Raw genomic sequence first — 7260 nt, forward strand, 5'->3', positions numbered from 1 at the left:
GGGAGCAATGTTGGCTTGTTCGGGGATTTTTTCCCGGTGATTTTTTTGACTCGGTATTTCGTCTTTTGACTTCTCGATGTTCTTTTGTGGATCTATTTGAGTGTCTTCTTGATGTTTCGTATGTCTAGAACGATATGGTAGGAATCCATGTAGGTTTTGGTGGCTTGAATCGTGCTAAGTGTTCAACATTGTGATTCGTTGAACCGTGATGAGTCTTGTGTGTTCTTCGGAACTATGTTTGGTTTACCCGTTTGATGAGCATGCTAGTTCGGTGTTTAAATGCTAGCGTCTGTGTTGTTTGTCCTTTCCTATTGTTGATGATGACTTGTGTTAATCATCGCTGTTGTTGGACTGTGATCCATTCCTTGATTGAGTATGGTTTCATATATTCGTTGTGATCCGTTGATTGATTACTGTTGTGGTGTGGTGTGTGTGGCTGTACCTGGATTGCACGATTAATGGTATGGGACATTAGTCACCAAGGTATAGCAGTGGTCCTCGTGGTAGCCATGACGTGATTATGGAATTTGTGACCTGTGTGTCGGGTTCTCATATTTCTTGGGAGGCATGTGTTGCCATGTGTGTGATCGGTACCCTCGTGTACTATGAAATTGGTGGAATTGTTGGTGGTCATTAGCGGATGGGGAAGACGGTCCTCGGAGGGTAAAGGTTGGACTTGGTGTACAGGGGTCCTGGAGGAAATGGTTGGAACTAGACATAAGGTTGGGGGTAGCCATAAGGTTGGAACCGGGCATAAGGAAGGCATCTCAATTCGTGATGGATGATGTCACAAATGCTTGTGTAGCCATTGTGTGTGATTCTTTGTTTGTGACATGTGTTGTCACAAAAGCATGTGTTGCCAATGGTTGTGTCCTTATTCTCTTGTGTTATGCATGTCAGGCGATAATCTACTGTGTGATGGTAGATTACGCCTTGAGCCGTTCTCGAGTGTCGTTGTACTTGTTGATTTCTTGGGATGTGTTCCCTTATCGTTATTGTGAGTGCAAAGAGTCTTTTGTTGATGTTTATCTCGGTTTTAAAGTGATATATATTATATCCTGTTTCGAAATGACTTTGTATATATAAACTATCTACATATGATATTTCACATGTATTGGTGGGTTACTAGCATCATTCGCTGACCGGGCGTCATCCCATATGTATCTGTGTTTCTTTCAGGTGCTGATTAGATGAGGGCGCGGTCTAGAAGTTGTTTGAGTAGATCCCCTTTTCTTTATGATGATTTGGGCCTGCGTGCCTTTGATTAGACTTAGACGTTATGTTGTTGACCTTGTCTTTGAGATTGATAGATTATGTTGCAGATGTTTACACCTGTGCGTTCATCGTTGCGTGAGCGTGGCATGACACTCTACGTTTTCCATCTATTTCATATCTAGTCTTCCGCTGTGTATGTTTTATGATTAGTTTATCTGCATGTTCAAGCTTAAATTTGGTATGGAAATCGGGGGTGTTACAACTTCTGCCTATTTACAAACTGCTTTGGCGAAATATTATTTCTTTGAGGCTTCGGTCTTGCAGCATTTAATTTGACATTAGTTTGGTAACCAATTCCTTGTCTTAATGTGCTTTCTTGACTTTTTACAAATTTTACCACTTGGACTTTATTGTTTAAAGTAGTTGTAAAATTGGTCAATTTCTTAGAGGCTTGAGAACACGAAGGATCATAACCAAGTCCGGTTTTATCACTTGAGGGTTTTTGCATATTTACCATTTTGTCCATTATTTTGGATGAATGTGTAAATGTTGCTATAACCTCTCTAAGGTTGTGTTCTCTCACTTCCCTTGATTTACACTCTTCTTGAAGACAAATAATTTTATCCTTCAAGTCTTTCATTTCAAGTAGAGCATTTCACAATTTTTCATTTAATTCATCTTTTTCAAGAATTAAAAAATTATTGCGCTCTTTGAGTTGAGAGTGAGTGTCCATTACGGTTTGACAATCTTTCATTAAGTGAAAGAATGACTCTCTAGAGAATGAACAATTTACAGAGTCATAAGATTTAGATGTTACCTCATCTTCTTCATTTTCATTAGCCATAAGACACATGTCCTCGTAGGATGAGTTGTTGGAGATACTCATGCAAAACATTGCATTGTCATCTTTTGAGGTGTCACTTTCATCACTTGAAGACTCCTCTGACTCACTTGTTTCAAGTGGGTCACTGATAAGTGCTTTTCTTCTCTCCTTTGTGAACCTTTTATCTTTGGTCTTGAATTCTTCCTGTTGAGAGTTAGAAATATTTGTGTATTGACTTTTACTTACCTTGGGGTGTGGACAACTTGCTGCAAAGTGTCCAGACCTTCTACAATTGTAACAAAAATTTGAATCTTCTTCAATTATTTCTTTCTTCGAATTCTTTGTTGCATTTCATGCTTTTTCCTTGTGGATTTTTCTTGTAGTTGCTTCTCTTCATGAATTTCCTAAATTTTTTGACAAAGAGAGCAAATTGATCATTAGGCAATAATTCAACATTTTGTACTGACCTTGAAGTAGACGGTTGCTCGGTTATGAGTGCGTTGTTCTTTTCTTCATGATCTTCCTCGATCCTTGATTTCATCTCAAACTCATAAGCTTTTAGATCACTAAAAAGCTTATCGGTTGATAGGGTTTTTAGATCTCTATGATCTCTCATGGCCGTGACCTTCATGTCCCATGTAGATGGTAGACCATGTAGGATTTTGAGTGAGATTTCCTTTTGATTAATGTCCTTTCCAAGATCATTAATTTCTCCTAGGATTTTAGCAAATCTTGTTTCCATATCGGTAATATTCTCACCGTTTAGCATTTTGAAATCCTCGAATTTCTTTAATGCTATGGTGAGTTTATTATCCTTTTCTTGCTCGTCTCCTTCACCAATTTGAATAAGCGTTTCCCAAACTTCTTTTACGGATTGGCATTTTCGAACTTTTGGAAATATCGTGTCATCGATATATTTAAACAGAATATCCTTGGCAATATTGTCCAAGTTATTTCTTGTTCTATCTTCACGAGACCATTCCACCTTCGGTTTTGGAATGTATTGTTGAGTGTCGCTTGTTTGTACGGATGAAGTGTTGACTTGCAAAATTTCAATAGGACCACTGGTGATGACTTCCCACATTTCATCATGTAATGCGGATAAGTGTCATATCTCTTTTCATCATCTTGATTTTTCGAGATCTGTCTAGCAGTCAAAATTGACTCAAATAGACAACCGCTCTGATACCAATTGTTGGTCCTGATAGGGTGGTAGAGAGTCTAGAGGGGGGGTGAATAGACTTTCTAAGCTTTTTCACAAATAAATAACTTTTTGGTAACTTCAACTCTAAGTAACAATTAAGTAGAGAAATGTATTTGTTAGGAATAAATTGTAATAGATTTTGATATGCCATATTGTAAATCGTAGAACCCCAATTTTATTTTGGTTAGACTAGTCGAGTCATAGACCAAGAAAGGGAAAAATAAATTGATTAGTTGAGGAAATGGATGAAGAAGATATAAAGCCTAAAATCAAGAATTTGCCTAGTGAAAATGGTAAACAAAAGAGGAAGATGTATGCGTATGAAGAAGTTATGAAGACTATCATCCGAAGAAGAAATCTCTCAAAAATATACAAGAAGAAATCCCTTAAGAAATCCCGAAGAAGAAAAGAACGTGACTTGAAGTTTGCATGAAGCTATCTTGAAGATCAAGCATCTATAGAAAGAAAGAAGTACACCAAGTGAAACAAGATGATGACCAATAGGTTGTACGGACGAGTTGAAGTTTCTTAAAGATGAAATTAGGATGCAATTCCAATTGAAGGGATGAAGTATCTCAAAATTGATATAGGGATACAATTTGAAGGGATGAAGGGGATGAAGTATCTCAAAATTGATATAGGGATACAATTTGAAGGGATGAAGTTCACACATCTCACCCTTGGGGCAGAAGTTTCAATTCGATGGGATGAGATTTGCGAAGGGCTTCAATTCAAGGGATGAAGTTGCAAGTCCAAATCAAGTAAGGGATGAGATTTCAATTGCCAGATTTCACTTCCAAATATAGTAAGGGATGAAGTTTACATGGGAAGAGATTTCCCAAGTCAATTTAGAAGATGAAGTCTGGAAGCAGTAGACAGACCCAGACGTGAAGTACAGAGGAAAATACAAGAAGAAGTTGCAGAAGCAAAAATACTAGTCTAAACTAGTAAGGGATTAAATTTGGGATTATATTTTGAAGATAAAAATCCCAAGATGCGTGATCTACACCAGATGAAGATTTTTGGTACGCCATTTTTGCTAAAACTTCAAGCTCAACTTGCAGGGAATCTCTGACATATCTGCAACGTTATCTTATCCTCTGAAAAAGGCTATACAGCTAGATGAAATTCAAAAATGAGAACGTTTCTTTCCAACGGACGGATTCTCATTACCAGCTATAAAAAGATGAAGATTGAAGCAGTGGAAAACGGAGAAGAAAATAGCAAGAAGCGAAAAGAACAGAGCTAAACAGAGCATACAAAATTCAAAGAAAGCTTTCCATCTTAAGAGCTTTAATTGATATATTCTTTCTGAGATAAACACTCAGAGTGATACAGAGCTTACAAAAGAAATATCCAAGAGTGTTAGAATCTTCATCAACTACAAGAGACTCAGTGCACCATTGAAGATCATCTACAGAGTCTCAAAGTTGGAAGCAAGGCAAAACTTGTTTTGGAGCAAATCAAGGGAAAGGAGGAAAGTAGCACGGAGTTGTGAAATCCTGGATTGTCACACGGAGTTGTGAGATCCGAAGCAGCAGTGTCGGAAGACATTGGGCGTGATTAGTGCGGGCTTTGTGATCAAAGCACTAGATCATGGGATACGTTTCTACCGGATCGTAGAAGAGAGGGGGAAAGTAACGCGGAGTCGTGAAATCCTGGGAAAGTAACGCGGCGACGTGAAACCCGAAGCAGCAGTGTTGGTGGCACTGGGCGTGATTAGTGTGGCCTTGGTGATCAAAGCACTAGATCATGGAATTCATTGTATCTTGGAACCAAGAAGTGGTGGATATAGTGAATTGCTCTTGGAGATAAGAGCAAGTGGAGTAGGAGGATTACACCACCTCGCGAACCACTATAAATTGCCTTGTGTTCTTTACTGCTTTCTTTACTTACTGCTCTTGCTTGCTTCTCACGAGAATAATCTTGACACAATCTACACACACGGTATCGTTTATTTCACTACAAGAAAAATCGCGATTTGCGACGAAAAAATTCCGTCGCGAAAACCCGAAATTCCGTCGTAAATCATATTTTGCGACGGAATCCATTCCGTAGTGTCAAGGCTCGTCGTATTTCATTTCGTGACGGAAATAATCCGTCGCGAGCTGTAGCGACAGAAAATGGTTACGGAATTTGTCCGTTGCAAAGTAGGCGACGGAAGTAATTCCATCGCGAGTCCGTCGCGGTTTTTGCAACGAAAAAGTTTCTTTCTGTCGTCATCACGTGAAAAAATATTCCGTCGCAAAACTCATATTTCGTTGTGTATTTCTGTCATGAAATATAACGACGGAAATAATTATTATCGCGATTTCGTCGTTAACTTTTCCGTTGTAAATTTTGTATTTTGTCATAAAATTCCGTTGTAAAAAAAAGACAAAAAAAATTGTCGTCGTGATTTTGTCGCTAACTTTTCCGTTGCAAATTTCGTCTTTCGTCGCACAAATTTGTCGTAAGAAAATGACGGAACAAATTACCGTAGTAATTCCATCGCTAGATGTGCCGTCGCAAATTTTTTTTTTTTTGTCAAAGAATTTCGTCGAAAAGAATTAACGAAACTAATTACTGTCGTGATTTCATCACATTTTGATCGACAATAATCTTTCTGTCTTTCGTCACAATTCTGTTAAATTATTATTATTATTATTATTATTATTATTATTATTTAATATTTTGGTAATTACTATTATTTTATTAAAATTCTAATATTTGTATTTAAAATGTTAATATGCAACTGCTGATTGAACTCTTCTGGTCGAAGCCTTTCAGATTCTTCAATTTTGACAGTGCACAATTTATGGATTAACAAATATTATATTTTCAATAGAAAGCACTTTCCCGATAAAAATATAGTAACCCATGATGGAATTGTGAATCTATGAAGAACAAATAAATTAAAAACAGAGATGAAGTATGAGATTTATATACCCAAAAACAAGCAAATCCATCGACTGGAAAATATGGACAAAACTATAACATTTCACGTTACTGAAGGTGAACACTGAAAATAGTCACCAGTCATTTTCTGCAAAATGAAATCATGGTAGAATTGTACAAGTGCTATGACATCCACTCTCAAAACAATGCTTATCGATCAGCTACACTCATAAAGTTGGCACTATAAAATAAAATCTGGTGTAAAGATGCATTTGCTGCCAAATGAGCTCCATGAAAGTAGTCCTACTCGAAAGATTCAGTAAGTCACCTAAGAACAGAAATTCAATACAACAAAAGTTGCCAGAGCTTTATTTTCACTTACACGAGGTGGAGGTTTGTTTGATTTCTTTTGCACTTCATCGTCATCATCTTCATCATCTAAATTCATAAGCATCCTTTGAATTGAAGGAGCATTATCTGACTTCTTTCCTCTCTTAGCTGAGGATGTAGTACCTCTACCCTTTCCCCGTGGGGCAGCCCTTTTGCGGCCTTTGCCTTGAAGAGTTTCATCATCCTTGATCAAACAACATGATAATTATAAAGTATATATATTACAATAACATTTATTTTTCTATTAGTAATGGTTCACATTCAATTTCATTATGAGAATTTAAATTCACTAGTAGAAATGAAAATAGAGTATTAAATAAAAGAAAAAACAACCGAAAACTCTTCCATAATCTCCATATAAGGACACCTTACCTATTGGGATAAAAGGAAATCAAACTACTTGGCACCGGATGAATACAAGCCATCATTGCTATGCAAGTAAGAAATAACTTACTGAAAGTATTTCCAAATTAAATTAGAGATAATAGAAATTGATCTATATACTAGTTTTGTGCTTTAACATTAACCTGAATGCCAAGGGTAGAGAAGCATTAGTGAAAAAAATCATGGAGCAATAAAGAACAAAAAACATATCAAGCTATCATCAACATCATTTATTTTATTCTCAACTTCAGAAGCATTGTGAGAAGACCTAAAAGATTGTGATAACTCTTTCTTGCCCTTATTGGCAGTAGACTTTGAGGCAGAAAAAGGAGTTGTGTCCTCATCATGACTGAAGGAAACTGCACTT

Source organism: Ipomoea nil, unplaced genomic scaffold, assembly GCF_001879475.1.
Source record: "Ipomoea nil cultivar Tokyo-kokei standard unplaced genomic scaffold, Asagao_1.1 scaffold0193, whole genome shotgun sequence".
Taxonomy (NCBI): Eukaryota; Viridiplantae; Streptophyta; class Magnoliopsida; order Solanales; family Convolvulaceae; genus Ipomoea; species Ipomoea nil.